General features: G+C 33.2%; 1 long non-coding RNA gene across 1 annotated transcript; it reads left to right on the top strand.

Annotated features, from left to right (window-relative positions):
- Positions 1-1472: 1472 nt before the first annotated feature.
- LOC125246670 lies at positions 1473-6024 on the top strand. The gene is made up of 7 exons (XR_007179915.1): positions 1473-1932; positions 2196-2280; positions 2610-2646; positions 2790-2880; positions 5384-5421; positions 5739-5795; positions 5871-6024. It is a non-coding gene; the product is annotated as an uncharacterized LOC125246670 (long non-coding RNA).
- Positions 6025-20284: the final 14260 nt, after the last annotated feature.

The raw sequence follows: 20284 nt of genomic DNA, 5'->3' as shown, positions 1-20284 counted from the left end.
ACCCAATGAGCATTTTGCTGTCCAATGGTCATTTCTGAACTGCAATTTCTAGTATTGCATCCTTCTCGTGGGAATTTAATCATTTTTGACCTTTCAGTCTGAGATAAATCTCTTTTTGGCTCATTTTATCTGTAAAAGAAAAACAAGCCTTCATAAACTAACTTCATGACTAAATACAAAATTAATAGTAGTTATTAAGATTGATTTTGCTTGGGAAAAAAATGTGATCAGAAAATCAACTTGCATAATAATTAAGCAAAGAATTATGCATTTAAGCAGTTAATAACATACTATAACAATATAATAACTGCTGCGAGTGGCAACACAACACTAAACATCATCATTGAAAAAAAATACTACTCTTATGTGTCAAAACTCAGCATTCCTGAACATCGCACTTTCTGCAACTAATGGTGATTGTTTTAGGTCAGTGATAAACTCTTTGGTCTCGAAGAAAGAAATACCCAAGAACTTTTTAAAAATAATTTACCAGGACAACTACAAGATTTTCCAGGACATTTTACATTTTCTCTAATTTTCCATGTGTTTTCCAGGACTGGAAATTTTGTCAGGTTTTCCAGGACGAGTGGGAACCCTGAGAGAACTAGCTTCTGTCATCAGCTATCTGACTGAGAAATATAATGATGCACCCACTGATGACCTTCTGAACATAGCATCCCTTGTTGATCCTCGTTTCAAGACGCTTTACATCAAAGATGACAAGGTTGAGGCTGTGAGATCCAGAGCCGAGGCTCAGATGCTGAATGAACATCAGAGCACATAGCAAGCTACTTTTTTTATTTAATCTACCTATTAAAATGAAACAAATCAAACAATTACAGACGGTATGAGAAACAAGGGCCCTCAAAGTAAGCTGGAGCAATGGACCAGTTTCTAGGTTAGTGGAGAACAGAATTAATACTGGCAGTAAATGAATCACAAAACCATGTGAGGAAGATACTCAAAATATATACACAAAATAAGAATTCTCTGTCTTTTCTTCTTCTTTCTTGGATAGCCCGCCATCTCAAATCAACCAGAGATCTTCTCAACTCGATCAATAAACTCACCGAATCCCGAGTTTCTCAGTTTGATAAACACCCGCTTCAGATTCAGAGGAACTTCACAATCCGCTAGCATCCACTCTTAAATCAGCAATCATCACTCTAAAACCATTTATCATCATCAACCATAAAGTATTATAAAGTTACTCATACCCATATTAAATGAATTATAACAATATAAACCTCTTTAATCCCTTAGTATCGCTCTTTCGTCTCGTGTTCAGCGCGTCTCGCGCACTTCCTTGAGGCATCCGCCTACGTCATACACACTCGTGTACGTGTAATACATCACGTGTTCTGCGCTTAATTATAATACGAATTATTTTTATTTATACACAATTAATTTACGATGCATATTAATAGAACGTTTAAACTTTTTAATTAAAAGTGTAATTAGTAGATTATACAATTATTATTTATTTTCTTTAGGCTCCACATTTAACATGGGTTACATATGTCACTTCAGATAATAAGCAAATAGTTATCAAACATCAAAACTTGAGTCTTTGGACTTTCAAATAATGCATGATTTGTCAAGAGTAATGTTGGATTTAATTATAAAATGTCATTCTAAACAACAAACTGTGATACAGTATACTGTATCAATACAATACAATACACACTGTCCAGCTAGAAAAGTTTCCATTTAATACAAAATTGATTGAGTTTAAGATTTATCACATGATTAATTTCTGACTATTTAACATAACATAAACCATAATTCATTTCTCTTTACTGCAGGATCTTTGTCCTGCCCCTCTGATCCTCTCAAGATATGTTGACAGTGATGAAGCTCCAGTCGACTTCATGGAGGATGAACTACTTCTTCAGCAAGGGATAATGGATGAACGCATAAAAGGAGTAAAAGGTAATGAGCTATAACTTTATTTTTAGTCGTCATTTTTCACATATGTAATGTTAATTGCTGCTTTGAATGTATAATGTTTTGTATTGTCAAGGTTTTTTTTTACTTTATTCGTCAATTTAATGCCCTGTTTGTTTCATTTGCTCACGAGGAGACGCATTTGATATTTTCAGATTTCCGTTTTAACGTTAGTTGTTTTTGATTTGGACACTAGTGGAAACTAACGTTACACACAAAAAATGTTTAATATTTTTTTTAAATTTCAGCTGTAGAGTGTTTGGAGACCGTGCTGCCTGCTGTTGTCGAGCGATGATGCTCACGTGATCCTGTCACTGATAGTGGAGCCTTAACGTAAGTTTTTTTTTTTTTGCTAAATTTAATGTTTTACTAAACTTGTTAATTAGGCACACCTTATTTGCTCGTGCAGTTCAGGCATATGCTGATTTGGCATTAATGGCATTTCATACGCTCAATTTTTCTACTATTATTATTATCATTATTAATATAGCCTTACTATAATATTATTTTTATTCACTTTCTGCTGAATGACAAGCTGTTTTCGATGATCCAGTTGAGCCAGTGATTCAATAAGTCGCTTAACAGAAGATGCTTATTTGTCATGACTTACAGGTTTACATGTGTCATTCATTACTGTAAAAAAATCTACTTTTTATTTTCAGTAGCAGAAGCAGAGACGGTTTGTGCAACAGCAACAAGGTGAGAATGATGAGACACTTTAAGAAGTAGAATATTTTTTTTAAATTAAGCACTGTTAAGCAAATTATATTATTTTATTTGTGTAATTTATGAATTGATATGTTCTCTGCACTTGTGTTAATATCTGTTTCTGTCTGGAACAGGTGCGGGTCCAAACCCATCTGTCAAGACACTTGTCCACTTGCTGTCCGCCCCACCAGCCCAACGATTGTGCTGGAGAACCACAAGTCACAGGTACAGGATAATGTTCATAGTCAAGTCATCTTCATTTCTGTGGCACTTTATACAAAACAGCTTCACAGTAATAAACATGAAATTAACAGAATTCAAAATTCAAAAGTTGAATTTAAATATAAAGGCCAAACTACAGATTTTATTATTATTTTTTTTTTTTTTGGCTAAGAAAAATAAAGTTTTTGTTTCTGATAATACTAAAAAAAAAGGGATACTCTACCCAAAAATTAAAATGCTCTCAGATTATGAATTTCTTTCAAATTATGATTTTTGGAAAATAATCCATCTCTGCGAGTGCAAGTGTAAGGTTGACACTTCAAAAACCACACAGAGTAAAAAACAACAGTAGTCAACATTACCCTACTTGAAGTGAAACACTAGGCAGGGTTCCTACATGGTTTGGAAAAGTATGGAAAAGTATGGAATTTGATTTGAGTAATTTACAGGTCAGGAAAAGTATGGAAAAAAGAAATCAGAGTATGGAAAAATATTTGTGTTTCCAGACTATTGTCTCTATTCAGTTTTCTAATTTATTATACCTGCAAACTAGACACTTTACAGCGAAATTAGCTCTAGAATCAAAATACATAATTTATGTGAATCGTGTAGATCCAAAGAGGTTTTTTTCAGGGCGAGTGCGTGTCTCAGGATTCTCACAAGAATTGAAAATGGGCTACTTTCCCATAGACTGGAGTGAGTCGTGATCTTTCTTGGTGCTCTGTGGCATGATAGATCGCTGTAGCGCTCGTGAACCAGCCATCTCTTCTGCTTTACTAGTTACAGCACAAAAACATGATTGAACATCCGAAGGTATGTTGAAAGATAAAGTACAACTTACTGAATTCTGTATCACATGCAATCGATCAATCATTGTTTCAACTGCAGAAAGGCATCAATAAAACAGCATGTAAAAATATCACATTTAGCCTACCTCAGAAAAGCCTTTCAATGGCCAAAAACTCATTATTCAGCTACAAAAATGAACTTCAAGAGGAGCATTTTGCTAAATATATGCACTATAGGCTGTTGCATATTCATTGTATTTGTACTTAACATGTGCTTCGATATTAAATGTAGTATAAATCTTTTTCATGACAGCCACCATTTAAATGTTTAGGCCTAAAAAAAGTAGAAAAATAATTGTCATTAAAAATTTATATAAACTTCCTTATGTGTAATTTAGCCTATATGAAAGTAGCTTGCAAATCAGTTTTAACCTAATATTATAATGATGTACCAGCTGTGGTTCCTTGTATAATTTACAGCATTAGTTGAGAGAATTTTTTTTTCTTTGAGGAAATTTGCCATGTACCTGATAGGCCCCAAATGAATCAATATTGAATTGAAGGTAATTAAATCAAATCAAAATCAAATATTCAAAATCAAAATTTTCAAAATCAGGCAAGCTTCTGAATCAAAATCGCATTCAATTGTGAAATTTGTGTCAATTCTCTACCCTACTGTCAAGAATTTATTATTATTTTTATTTATTTATTTATTTTTTTACTTGAAGCAAATGTTGGTTTTCCCATTTATTTTCTTGTCAGAGTGCACCAGAATGCTTCATTTACATGTTAAAATCACAAAAATCTTCTCCTGGGGAGGATGCCCCCAGACCCCCTACACATCACCTTTTACACCTCTTTTTACTTTGTAGATGCTTATAAACTTATGAATTTATAAAATATTACGGAAACTGATACTGCCCTTGTGTAGGCTACTCATATTCGTAGGCTACTCTATAGAAATGTTTTGATACCAACAAATACTGACAACAGAACAGAATGGATAAATCAGAGAAGGTTAAACAAATTAAACAAATTAAATATTTACTCCTATGTAGCGAGTGGTATGGTCAGAAAGGGAAACAAAGCCACTACCCTTTTAAACAGGGAATATATTAGTACTTGTAGATTAATCCCCAACAGAAGTCACACAGGAACGTAGTTTTAAGAAGAGAAGGGCCTAGACATGAATACTAAATACAAAACTTTATTTCAACAATCAAACACTGATTTAAAAATCACTAAAAGACTGTAAGACCCCTACTACAAACATGAAGCAGAGAAAACATACTGTAGAAAAGGAGACCGAGGCTTACCAATGGCAGAAAATCGTTTGGAAGGAGGTCTGGAAATTTGAGTCTGGGAAAGTATGGAATTTTGAAATGGAAAATGTGTAGGAACCCTGACTAGGTGTGTGTTAGAGAAATACTAATATTTTAAAGTCTGTGCTTCCAAATGACTCCTCAAGCTTTAAAACACATCACAAATTACAACATGTTGACTTTGAGCCCACATTGGACAGTTGGCAAATCTGTAATGTAACAAATTTAACATAACAGTATTTTCCAAAAACACACCTATTGTTGCACTTCAGAAGAAGTTGATTAATCAACTGAGGTCATGTGGATTACCGTCATGTTCACTTTGGTTTTTGACCTTCTTGCGTGAACACACAGAGATGGATTATTTTTCTAAATATCTCTGTTTGTATTCCACAGAAAAAGAGAATGTCATAATCAACTGGAACAGCATGAGGGTAAGTATCCCTTTGTTAAGTTAGCTTAACTGAGTGACTTTGTGATATTCCACTATCCCTTCATTTGTAAAAGTGAAAATGCAATGCAGAAGTGTAAAGAAAGGCTAATTCGACCTCTCCTCAATCATCAGTTTCTTTACTGTACTGTCCAAAAATATGCCCATTAAATATCTTTAAAATCCAGTATACCTGTAATTGTTTTAGTTCCAGTGTAAACAAAATATCAGGAAATCCAAAACTAGTTAGAGGACAAAGTGCATGCCCTCTGTACCTGTACTGATGTTCAGTAATTGTGTTTGTCTTTTGTATGAGTACAGTGGTAGAGACAGAGAAGAAGTGCCCTTGACGAGGAAACCATGGCAGCCATATATACGGTAAATTAATACTTAGTGAAAGGAAAATTTACTAGAAACATTAAGTTAAAAAATTAACTGATTTTTGTCTCACAGTCAAGAAGAGATTTCCAAATGTGTCCAAAGAGGCTTTGAGGATTTGACGTGGGGAAAATGTGAATGTATTTTCTTGGGTTGAAATATATGTAAGGCAAAATATATTTTTAAATGCTTTTGTAAAATATATTTTGAAAATATATTTTTTTTTAAATATACAAAAAATGGGCAAAAAATACATTTTAGGAAAATGTATTTATGTAAATATATTTGAAAATATATTTTTTAAAAATATACAAAAAATGGCCAAAAAATATATTTTTAGAAAATATATTTATATGTGAAAATATATTTATAGCGAATATATTTTTTGGCCATTTTTTGTATATTTTGAAATATATTTAAAAATATATTTTCAAATATATTTTTTTACCGTATGGGACCTCAGCACTCTTCATTGTTCCTGTCACTGCCTGCATCATCTGGGTCACAGAGAAGATAATGTTAGTGACTGAACATAGCACAATTACCCCTGGTTTCTTCCTCATCTCCATCTCATGGTGTTTTCTTCACTTGCCATGGTTACATTTGTTTTTCTCACTATGTGTATAAAGACTAAAGCATTATAGCGTCACTTTTGACCAAATGCTGAAACAAGTCAAGTCACCTTTATTTATACAGCTCTTTTTACAATGCAGATTGTGTCAAAGCAGCTTTACAGTGATAACTGGTGTATAGTTTTAGCTGCACAGCAACTCTTAAAGAAAATAGTGTCAGTATCCATCTTCAGTATTGTTAAATTTGGTTGTAAAAATTAATAGTTAATAATTTAGTTAATTTATCAGCACTAGAGAAAACAGCGATGTCATCATCCAGCTCAGTTCAATTAGCATATAATGATGTCAGTGCAGATCAAAAACATTGTTGAATATCAAGGGTCGAGCAACAGTGGGGACTTTTTTGACAATAGAGGTACAAAAGTTTGCAGTTCTTTTGTGCAAATAAAATCTTAATAACCTGAAATAATTGTGGTTGACTAATTAAAGCCAATTACACTATTGTATAATATTTGTTACATTAAGTGCACTAACAACATGCTTGAAATACAAAATGAAAGGCTGTGTATTACATTAGAAACACAACCATGCATGACAATGTATTTTTTCCACTTAATAAACTGTTCTTAAATAAGATAATAATAAAGACATAACATAAATCAACATAATGATTGTTACAACATACTATGTTCTGTAAAAGTAATTTAATATTAATTTCACACAATAATAGTAATGGTACAGTGTATAATAATACTATAATAAAATTTGAATAAATAAATTCTCGTGCTAAGTACACACAAACACTGTGACACTAATATGATGTAATATAATTATTACCTAGATGATGTGTTAATAATAATATTACAAAAAATGACACGAATAATATAATAATAATACAAACATATTACACAGTTATTATCAATGTTCCCTCTAAGCTGCGCGCGTGCACGACCGCACAGAAAGAACAATTGCCGTGCAGAGGACAGAAATCATGTGTGGGAAAATCCATTGGATTGTAGTTTAAATGAGAAATAAGTGCAGTGCTCTGGTCAACCACTATAGAGTTATTGTCGCTATAGAGTTAGAACTGGTTTACAGGTTTCATAGAAAGAGAACGATTGAGCACGTGTGAGCGGGTCTGAGCCAAATCAGGCCCTGTCCCAAATGGCACACTTCTATGCACTTTCGGTCTTGTGGACTTACAGTGGCTGCCGCGTACGCGTGTCCGTTAAGTTCACTAGACCGTAGAGGGTCCCGTTTGTCAATTTTAGGCTTCAGAAGGGTGTTCGCGAGCGCACCCTTTGCGGCTGTTATGCGCCCTCGATGCGCACTTTTGCTGAGCCTGCACTGGTGCGAGCTCCGCAGCAGACTTCTTCCTGACACTCAAAGCAACGTTACGTCACGAAAGTGCGGAGTCGTAGAAAGGCCGTGAGTGTTTAGGGTGCCATTTGGGACAGGGCCTCAGTCGCGGTAAGAATACTGTCATGTTTGTGGACTAAATACCTCAATATGAGAGACAATGTGAAATAAAACGTCATGTTTTAATGAGAAGTGGCAGAAATAATGGATGATGGAATGAACAAAACTCTGAGACATTTACAATCACACACACACCACAGGTGAAGCGTGCAAACTCAAATACATCAGTGATATACCTCAGTTTTTAGATGTAGCAGGGATATGTTGTTACACCAGATTATAAATCATTTTGTCATATATATATATATATATATATATATATATATATATTATTTGTTTTGGGGCATTTATTTTGAAAACGTTGCGTGTCTTTATTAAATACAGTATGTACATCGGCTGACGTCACATGGGTAAAGGCGTTTAAATTGCAGCGCAACCGGAAGTTCATCCTATTTCCTGCAATGCGAGAGGAGAGGTACGATTTCATGAGGTGTTAAAAGGTGTTATACGTTTTCATGTCATGTTTATATGATCAAATGTGATAAAGTATTCTATGGGATGTTATATTTGACCATTAGTTCGTGTTATCAACTTGTTAAATGTAGTTTATTAGAGTGCTGTAAACGGTGAATAGTGCACTGCGGGAGATGGCGGCAAAGTGTGTGCGTCACGTGTGTGAAAGATGTGTTAGCGGCTACGCGGCTAACATCTCGATTAAGTAATATTATATATAGATAAATATAAATGATAAATAATAGATCGATATGTTTATACATGCACATATTGTTAGTTAATTAAATATATTTTGTAAACTATATATTTTAGTCTTAATATATTTTGTACACTTAAGAGAGATATTTTAATATATATTGTATATTGCATTCATTGTGTGATCTGTGGTTAACTACCTGGTGTACTTAACATGTATTTTGTGGTTAACAGGCACAATTAAGAGCAGAGTTGCAGATAACAGTGCCTGTCTGTGTGTTTTACCCATGGTTTTACCACACAGGTATGTTCATTGGTATCCATGAAACACTGCAATGCTGTTGTGAGTTATTGGTATATAAGAATGACATGTTTGTGAATTTATTATTATAATATAATTATTAATATTTGTATTACTCATACTATATATATATATATATATATATATATATATATATATATATATATATTATGTGTATGTGTGTTGTAGAGTGTGTGTATGTTACGCTCTTTCCTGCAATGCCATTAGAGAGGCACAATTAAGAGCAGTTGCAGTTTTACCACACAGGCACTAAGATTAAATCATCCATGGTAAAAACCAGCTTTGTGTGGAAATTTCTTTTATTTAACATCAAATCAACACAACGCAGAGGAACAACCGCTACATATAGTTGCCACACATACAAATAGGTTTTTTAAGAAAAAAAAAAAAAACCTGGGGAAAATAAATGCAGAACATGTTCACATAGGACACTATTTAACAGGAATATATGCATGAAACCATTCAGAAAAACTTGGGCACAAATGGTGTTAAAATGGCGCAGTTACACAGGAGAGCACATGTGAGACGATAGAGCATGTGGGCTAATAGCCAACAGTCAACTAATATTATTTTAAACACAGAACATGACAAAACCGAATCAAACACATACGTGGGACAAACAGCACCAAAAGGCTGATCAGAATACATTGCATCAATGTTGCATGAGAAGTCTTAAATGAAATAAACATGAAAATAAAGTTCAGAGTTCACAAGCAGGCCAATTAACACCCTCTTCATCTTAACGTCACAAACAACACATATTTGACTCGATTAACACAACTAGGAGCTGAAAGACAAAATAAGTAAACTTGTGTGTAGTTTATAGTTCAATCTTGGGCTCAAACCATCCAAACTTAGTTATCAACTCACCAGCAGGACGAGATATGCGGCTCTGTTATTATATAATTTAAGCTTTTTAAACTCTGTTTTATATATATTGAATAGATGTACAGTATATGTTGTGTTTTTGGGTTTAATCATGAAATATTTTATTAATAAAATGTCAGTATTTCTTGTTCATCATTACAAAATGTACATTAATCATTAATTTAAAGTTCCCCTATTATGGGGATTTGAAAGGTTAACAACATGTTTACAGGTATGCAAGATCAAAAAACACTTTCATTGTCTTACAATATGCATTTATTTATATGTACCCTTCAAAACATTGCAAAAAAAGTGTTTACATTCACGAGGTGGTTTTTCAGGCAATTCGAAAAAGGAATATTTCGCAAAACTGCAATGGAAACATTTTTTTTTTTCGCATTTACAGGTCACCTGACATACAGTCACATCATCATTCTTTAAAAACAGTGTGGTTTGTAGAGAAGACGAGACAGTGTGCATTTCTTTTCTTATTTGTCTCTTTCCTTGCGCCTCAGCTTCACCCCATAGATGCAACGAGAGGATGCAAGAAAAGAAAACGAGGATGGGTATATTGGAATATTCTTGATCCCTTGAGCATCAGTTTAAAGCGTCATCAGCTGTGCTCGAATCTTGAGGGATCTGGGACTAGTATTAATCTATTAACAATTCATAATTAGCATAACAGAAACTAATAGTATTAGATGTCTATGCATCTGCGCATCCTCGCTCAAAGCTCCTCGGGCTTCCTGGTTCCTCACCTTCTTGCGGTGCATTTATAGAATTAAAATGGCCTCCGGGACTTTCTTTGATCATTTTCCAGGTCACAGGCTGGAGGATGGAGCTAAAAACCTCCATTGGAGTATTGAGAAGCACCCAGGGAAGCATATATGAAGGAGAAGGGCTTCCAGAAGCTGTGGCAATTATTACACTCAAAATAAAGCTCTCAGATAGAAATATCTTTTGGGAAGTGACTGTAAACATGATTTCTGCTGCTTGTTAAATGAACTTCATTAAAATGAGTTAAACCACACAATTACGGCACATTCTGTCCTGATTTAATTGAGTAAATCCACTTAAACACGTCAAACTGAAGTTCACTTCATCATTTGTGTTAAATGAACTGAAACTGGGCAGTGGATTTTTAGTTCCCAGCATGCTTTGCTCTGGTCTGGATCTATTACAGAAACTTTCTATCTTCAGTCTTGAGTTCAGATCCGACGAGTTAAAGGTCCCATGACATGCTGCTTTTTGGATGCTTTTATATAGGCCTAAGTGGTCCCAAGTACTGTATCTGAAGTCTCTTGCCCGAAATTCAGCCTTGGTGCAGAATTTCAGCCATTACGAGACAGTCCCACAATGAATTTTGAATGAAAGGAGGATTGCGGTCGGTAACTTTAGAGTGCATAGGCGGGAGTGGGCAGTCTGACAATAACACGGTGTTATGAAATATTCGGTGTTCTGAAATATTCGGTGTCTGAGATTTTCAATGATACACTGGGCGGAGCTTACATGAACATTCACGAGTTTCCTGTTTTGAGTTAAAGCGCCACTGAAAAATAATGAATGTCATTTCAGTTCTACTTTCTGAGACTGAATTATCTTATGCAGTAAAAGACAACAATACTCAAGCACTGTAAAAGGTTTTACCACAAACTCAAGTGACTGACTTCTCTTCTGTATGATTTCAGTCTCTTCAGACCTTACTGGACATGATTTATGAGCTTCTACAACTTTTGACCTCCTAACCGAACTCCTTTCCACAAACTGATCATATAATAAAAACAGTATAAATAAAAATGTTAACACTTTACAATAAGGTCTCATTTATTAACATTAATGTATTAACCAACATCAACTAACAATGAGCAATATATGTGCTACAGTATTTATTAATTTCTCAGTGCATTAACTGATGTTAACAAATGAAACTTTATTGTTTGTGCTTAATAAGATTAAGATAAAACTGATATTCATTTCTATGGTAACACTTTACAATAAGTGTAACCTAAGGTGACCAGATTTCTGAAATGGAAACCGGGGACATTTCCTATTTGAGTGGTCAAAATACCACCAAAATCTCATTTGTTATTATCTATTAATTAAAAAAAGGGGACAGTAGCCTACTTTTTTTTTTTTTTTTAATTGTTGGGGGTTCTACATTTTACATTAATAAATGATTTAATCTTATTATTAGGATTTTTGGTCTGGTTTTAATACAATTCACCAAAATAACTTAGTGCACACTCTTCGACTTACATTAAAGGTAATTAGCATATGTTTCAGCGTTAAACGAAGTCAAGCTTATATTTTAACTGTTATTGATGCACAAGATTTTATGTATAAGCTATATTGTGTTGTGTCATGTCATGTGTTAGCTATGTTTGATATGAACACAGCCAATGATTCGCCAGAGGTGTCGTTAGGATTCGCTAAACGAGCCAATAGCATTTTAAGTAGCCTGTTTCTGTATTACCTTGAGTCTTTTAAACATATAGTTTTGCAAGTTTGCCAAAATGTGTGGTAACATAATAATATTAATTGTAAACTCCTGTGGTGAAGGCAGCAGTAAACTTTCCTAGTTTGCAGAAGCACTTCTAATCTGGGTAGACTTGAATTTCTATATGAAATATGTTTCAAAAATTGCACACATGCTAGAAAACATGTTAATGTACTTTATATATAGTTTATTTATTATCCAAATAGGCCACAGTGAATTACACATGTGATAACTAATATAATATCTATAGCCAATATTATTTCATTCCCAAATAGGACTTTTGCCAATAAATATTCCTGTACACCAGATAAAGCAGACACTTTTATTTTTCACTTTGTTTTGAACATGACAGTGTATTAAAAATTTTAATAATACATGTTTGTTGTAATGTCATTTTATTATATATTTCAGATTGAATGTGTCAGTAGCAAAGGCTGGTATCACAAGAGCAGACCAAACTTTTATTTGTCTGGGATCCCAAGACCCTTTGTAAAGTGTGTTTTTGCTAATTAAATATGTCATATGTCGTGACTTCTTCTCATTTGTGAATAAAATACCAACACAGAATCAGTTGCTCTTTTTTTATTCAAAGTGAAACTACTCTCATTATTTACTTTCATCTTTGATATTACAGATATGCAAATTACTACATGGTCTATTATTTTAGCAGCTAATTTAACATAAATAAAATGTTAATTGTTATGGAAAGCTTGTAGAATAGAACTAATATATTTCATTGTGAATATACTGCAGGGCTGATCATATAGTTTCAAATATAGTTTCATATCAACACTGTGTTAAACTGAATCCTGATTCACAGTGCTTCATGTTTTTTCCACATTAAATATTTTTTTGTCAATGAAATGCATCATTTTGTGGGAAAAAAGATTGAGAATGTTTCCTAATAATATGAAAAAAATAACACTTAACTTTAGGATTTAATAAAGTCTCTTTAAAAACATTTACCAACTGAGCAAGCAATTAAGAAATGACAGAACAATCACAGTAGTATGTATATATGTCTGATTATCTACATAACAATAATATTCCTCACACTTTTGCCAATTGTCTTCTCCATATAAATATTTTTAAATAAAACCTGCATTAGTAACTTTTAGTTTTGTAGCTGATCAATTTAACCACTTGTAATTCAGTTTTAACATTTTAATTGTTGTGGAAAGTGCATTAAAATAAAACCTTGTGAAAGTGCTGCAGGGAAGCTAATATCACTGTCTCATGTTTCTATTCATAGAGAGCATTGTGTGTTTTGCAGAAAAGGATAAAGAAGGTTTACAATAATTAATGCATGTCAAAAACATAAACGGATCATAAACCTAACTCTCAATGTGTTTTAAAAATAATAATGTCTGGTTAAAGTTATGCAGGCTATCTGAGAAAGCAATAGGGAATGACACAATCACAACTGAAGCTTTTATTATGCAACCACATATACATTTATATAAGTTATCTTCTCAAACGAACTAAAATAAAATCAAAACAGTTGTAGCCTACTAAAACAAACTCGATGTTGGCTCATTTCCTAACGATAGACCACCAGTGCCTGTAATCACTACTAAAGTATATCTCACGACACAATGTAACCTACAAACTATTGAGCATACATAAACGTTATTAATAAAAAAAAGAATCATAAATTCATTTGACACGGAAACACAATCACGTTACAGAAAACAGTTCTGTGATCCAAGGACAATCCACTAACATTTTCAGTGGGGCTTTAACTCAAAACAGGAAACTCGTAAATATTCATGTAAGCTCCGCCCAGTGTCACCGAAAATCTCAGACACCGAATATTTCATAACACCGTCATGACGTAGTATTTTGGCGCATGCGCATTAAACAAAAAGTTTATAGGCTATGTGCATGATTTAATTTCTGTTCAAATTGAAGTTTTTCTAGTTCATTGTTGTAGTTCGACTGTACATTTAGGGAACTTGACTCATTCACCTAACTAAAAGTCAATCATTTTTACAGTTTAGTCTGATTAAAATTATTAATGTATTTTAACTGAATATGAATTCAAATTAATTTTGTTTAGATTTGTTAAACCTTTGCTTGCAACTAATGCAATTAAATATGTTTATTCGACTTAGAACAACATAATGATATTAAAATTATTAGACACATATGTAAAGTACAGCACTATTGCATTAAGTATCACAAATTCAGCACTCCACAAATGACATTTTATGTCAAATATTATGTAGAAAACTGACACTAATTGAGTTTAGAGCAGGAGCTAGTGATAAAAATTTCAACAATAAGTTGTACTGGATTATACTGTATAAGCAAGTGTATTGAAATTCAAAAGAAAAATACATTTCAGGTGTATTAATGCACACAGTATACTATATATTAAAGACTAAGCACATTTAAAATACATTAACAAATGTCATTTTGGACAACACACTTAAATTGAAATTAAAATAAATTATTTTTTCATGTGCTTTAGCATATTAGTCAATACATCAAAATAAGTGTACTTATTTAAAACACTAAGTCATAATTAAGTAAAAATTAAGTGCATTTTTAAAAAAGTTTAGAAATATTGTCAAAGTGTACTTTCTTTAAGTACAACTTAATTAGACATTAATACAAAGTGCATTTTTTTAAAGTGCACTTAAGCATGTTAATAAATATTGTCATTAAAGTATACTTTCTTTAAGTAAAACTTAGAGATCATTAAAAAGTGCATTTTTAAAAAGTGCACTTTAGCATATTTAGAAATATTGTCATTAAAGTGTACTTTCTGTAAGTAAAATTTAATTAGACATTATTACAAAGTGCATTTTTTAAAAGTGCACTTAAGCATGTTTATAAATTTTGTCATTAAAGTGTACTTTCTGTAAGTAAAACTTAATTTGACATTATTACAAAGTGCATTTTTAAAAAGTGCACTTAAGCGTGTTAATAAATATTGTCATTAAAGTGTACTTTCTTTAAGTACAAATTAATTAGACATTATTACAAAGTGCATTTTTTAAAAAGTGCACTTAAGCATGTTAATAAATTTTGTCATTAAAGTGTACTTTCTGTAAGTAAAACTTAATTTGACATTATTACAAAGTGCATTTTTAAAAAGTGCACTTAAGCGTGTTAATAAATATTGTCATTGAAGTGTACTTTCTTTAAGTACAAATTAATTAGACATTATTACAAAGTGCATTTTTAAAAAGTGCACTTAAGCATGTTAATAAATATTGTCATTAAAGTGTACTTTCTGTAAGTAAAACTTAATTTGACATTATTACAAAGTGCATTTTTAAAAAGTGCACTTAAGCATGTTAATAAATATTGTCATTAAAGTATATTCTTTTTAAGTACAATTAAGTGGCCTTTAATTTTAATTATATTATATTATCTGCAAGTGCACTTTTTAAAAAGTATACTTTTAAGACTTGAAGTACACAAAAAGTACACTTTCAATACAATTAAGTGCACTTCTTTTTCACAAGGGACAGCAGGCAAGCAGAGAGAGCTAACATAAGAGCATGGACTGTGACTGAACACTGGAGACACGACTACGCCAAGAATAATTACATTTTAAACAATAACGTTTTGGACATGTTAAGAGTTTACTTTGGGTTAAAATTGGGTTAAAATCAGTGCCGTCAACGTTAACACGCATGCAGTTCATTTATTCCAGTTTAACGTATTTAAAATATTTAGCGCAATTAAAGCAGCATCTGTTTTTTTTCTGTCATCCTTTGGCTAGCATTACAATATATGATCACGCTCTTATTCATGTAAATGCTTTTAAACCATTTAAGCGCCAAAAGAGAAAAAGAGAACGCACGGTCTGTGAATGTCCTGCCACACACACACACATTAATCACATTAAATTTTTTTGCAAGTGCAATGCATTGTAAATGGTAATTCACTGTTTAGAAGGAAATGTCAACTTTTTTGTAGTAGCACTTAGTATATGCATGTGTACAGTGTCTAATAATTGGTCTTAATTGGTGTTAGACTTTGAGTGAAAAGCCTATGGATGATTTATTGGGATGGACATAAATATGTTGTACACACACACACACACACACACACACACACACACACAAAGAAAAAAAATCATGCAGACTTGCGAACCCAACCATGCATACTCAAATAAAACAAAACAAAACAAAACAAAAAATAAAAAAATAAACAATATAGTTTTCACTCATACACGCGCACACACATTCATTTATTTATGTTTTATTTTTAGATTTTTTATTGTATTAACAACTCAGCTGTATGTGGACACCTCTTGAAGAGAAATGCATATTGCAATTTTTTTTTTTTTTTTTTTTGTTGCAAATAAAACTCCCATAGTCCATAACTACTGTAGTTACTAGAAGCATGAAGAAAAGCAGAGTAAATGTTAAGAAAAGGAGAAGCATGAGGTTATTAAGTCTAAAGGTTTGATCTTTGTCCCCACTGTAGCAGACTTCTTTATAACCAACCTTGTTTTTCAGTAGCACCCATGTGCCAGGTGCAGTTTTGGCTGTCATCTTACTGCAACAAAATACACAAATAATAAAAACTGATTTGTTAATATGCAAAGTTACATTGTGCGGCACATGCAGTTTTGAAGCTCTGAATCCATGCAAAAACATAGCAGTGAACAGTATTTGGGTCTAATTTTGGGTCAAATCAGAACATCATGCAAGTAACCATTAAGCAAGCTTTTTAAACTCTTGAACGGCACTCTCTCAATGACAACACTTGAACACAAACATTGAACAGCAAATTTTGAACAGTGAACCTTGAACAGCAAACCTGAACTGAGAACCTTCAACTGAGAGCCTTAAACATTTTCACTTCTATATTTATTTTTGCAACCTGAAAACATTCACATATCTCTCATCACCCAACCCATATGGATTGGTTGAATCTAGGAAGTACATGTGCCTATCTTTTGGCTTCATGACTTGAAAAAAAAGTGTTAGTACTTCTGAATCATGAAATGGTATTTATGACTTGTGATAAGACAAATGCAGGCAATTTTCAGACAACACTGCAAAGTTACATTAAATAGCCATATTACAAATAACTTACACACAACATCCAGTGTCCTGGCTTCCAAGCAGGGAAGACAATGCAATCTTTCAGTCCTATATATAATATTTAAATAAATAAATAAAAATTCCATTTAGTTGGTTTAAAATAAAATTGGTCACTGCTGTGAATGTTATGTAATTTTGTGGCCTTACTGGAAATGACAAGGCTGGGTTCAAATGCAACCAGGTCATCACAACATATGCGTTAGCCATCCACACATCCATTCCCTACAACATAACATACCAATGTAAGACTGTACACAAGTTAGATAACTATGTCTTCAGCTATTTGAGATTTGCAGCTTTACAAAAATGCTCGTTCCTTAGCCACCAATGCAATTACCTCAAGACAGCAATTTGCAATCTGCAATTTAAAAAAAAATAAAAAATACTGTAAACAGTCATAGACATTTCTTATTGTTATTGTATGTTTTTGTATGTCAACTCACTGTTCCCTTCAACCACTCATTAAGACCTAGAGTCCAGAAATCTTTCCTTTTCAGAACCAAGTTTCCAACTTTAGCAATTGTCTCATCTGGGTCATCTGTCACCAAAGCCCATTCAAGCTTGAAGACAAATGAGAGAAGTAATTAAAAAGTAAATTGTTTGATATGTGAGTACCATTACACCATCAAATAAAACTGAAAACTGTCGTTCACATACCATTGCTAATTACCTATGACTAGGCAGACAATCCCAACACACTCTACTGGCAGACAGGTGTTTGATTTTACACACCCTTTCATTTTCTGCTGTGATAGTAAAAAATGATAATTACATACAATAACTTGCATCAGGATATATTAAGACATATTACAGGATATATAAACATTTACTACTGGTTGGGACCATCATGGATGTCGTGGTTGTGTCCTCCATCTCAATGTCTATGGGGACTGGCTCCTCAGTGGAGATGTTGGAACTTTCTATAACAATACAAACAGCCAACAAGAGCTAGACCCAAACCTCATATTTCCTTCAAACACACACTGAATTGTGGCCTAAGTATTTACACTACTTTAAAAAAAAAAGTGCTTAATACTGAAATGAAATGAAACAGTGTCTAGGTTTTTTTTTTTTGTAATTTTTTTTTTTTTTTTACGTGATTTAGTCAGGCGACGTTTGTCGCAATAGAATTGATTTTAACACCGCAAATATTATTTTAAGCCTAGGCATGCCACAGTTAAGGAAAAAAAAATCTTTAATATATTTTATCATTCATCTATGTAATAAAAAAAAGTATCCTTTTTACAGTTGAGCTGTTCTGATAATAAAAACTGGAGATCTCATCATTTTGGATCCATGTTTAATCATAATCATAATCTCTGATGACAGAATTTGTGATATTATATATATATATATATATATATATATATATATATATATATATATATATATATGTACCCAGCACAGCCTGTCTCTGCATATTCTTCAACAACTTTGATCCAAAAGTCTTCATTAGTCTAGTCCTTACTTTGTTGTTCTTGTTTTGGTTATAGTGGAATTATGGTCCTCATTTGAAACTGATGTGTTGATGGCTGAGACATGTTTAAAAAGTAGTTATTTTTCCTCATCTTTGAGAACAGTTGCTCTGCAACCTGGCTATTTATTTTGCCAGCTAGTTGAGGCACTATAGTGATCTTTCTCAGAACATCTCTACTGTCTTTGGTACTGCTCTCGTGAAAACGGTCAGACAATATGTAATGTTCTGAAGACCCTGTCAGTGGGTGTCCTTGAGGATCGCTTACAGTCTTTTTTTTCCTCCAGCCAAGGCAAGGACACTTTCAGATTTCCAGATTTGGCAAGTTTAATGTTTTCTTCGGCTGGTTCTGCTAACTGTCCTTCATATGGGCAAATTGGAATGCTTTCTGGTGCCCTTAGATTGGCATGTGTTGCTAAACCACGTGCAAAGTCATAAATGATGTTCGGCAGATGCTTCCATGAGAACAGAAGGTCAACAAAATCTCTACCTACCTACCTTCACCATCGCTCCCACGGCCCGTCGAAGTCCCTGTGTCACCGCTCTCCTGCTGCCTGCCTGATTACTTCCCTGTTGTGTGTGAATCTCAATAAATGAGATTTTCTGACTTGCGCTTGCATCTACCTTTATTTCCCGTGACAACATGGGCACATAATGACTCCCTAGCCTCCTAATATAGGCCAAAAAAAAAAGGAAAGAAACATCATGTATTGGCAATATTTTGACAGTAATATCAAAAGGTTATATGTGTAACATCAAGCAAAACAGTATTAGAAAATAAGCTTACCAGAGGCACACCAGATTTTTTCAAAGATTTTATCATAGGTTTGCCTCGATTTCATTTCATTAGATAATCTGAGGAGAAGTGTCACTCTGAGATCCAGTGGAGTCCAGACCACATCATTTGCATAGTTTCCAAATAACATTAACCTACAAAAATATTATTTATATTTAGTGTATATTGAAAAAAGTAGTACTTAACCAAAAAAAATATTTACAAACAAACCTTTTGCTTTAGAAGTTCTTCTTTTAGCCTCTCCTCTGTTACTGTAATTTCTGCAGTCTCTGAGGCAGACTCTGAAGAATGAAATTTTTCATACTCGGTGTTTAGCACACAGTCTGAATGACGTGTGTTCTTGCCAATCCAAGGAGCCCAGAAGTGATACGTAGGCTTAACAGCAAATGGATTTTGTGCACCACCTACAACAGCAGAATTAAAAACATAATAAGCTGTGTGATACTTTTAATTCCTTTGCAATATAGTGCATAAAAAAAAAAATTGAACATACTTGCAACAAATCCACGACCTATCATCTCTTTGGACAATGCCTCCCAGAATGTTTCCAGATTGACATCCCCTTGAAAGTTTTCTGGAGGTTCCTCGATGTCACTTACTGGAAGAAAAAAAAAGTGTATTACACTACATTGCAATAACATAAAAAAAATAAAACAATCTTGGAAGTGAAAACAATTACAATAAACATACCAGAAAACTGGAAAACCCTTGTCTTTCCCTGCATCCACGGTAGAGAAAGGTTTAGCAGCGCACGCGGGAGAGAAT

Source organism: Megalobrama amblycephala, linkage group LG15 (genome assembly GCF_018812025.1).
Source record: "Megalobrama amblycephala isolate DHTTF-2021 linkage group LG15, ASM1881202v1, whole genome shotgun sequence".
NCBI classification, from domain to species: domain Eukaryota; kingdom Metazoa; phylum Chordata; class Actinopteri; order Cypriniformes; family Xenocyprididae; genus Megalobrama; species Megalobrama amblycephala.
The sequence above is the reverse complement of the archived record's forward strand: the minus strand, read 5'-3'. Positions and strand labels throughout refer to the sequence as shown.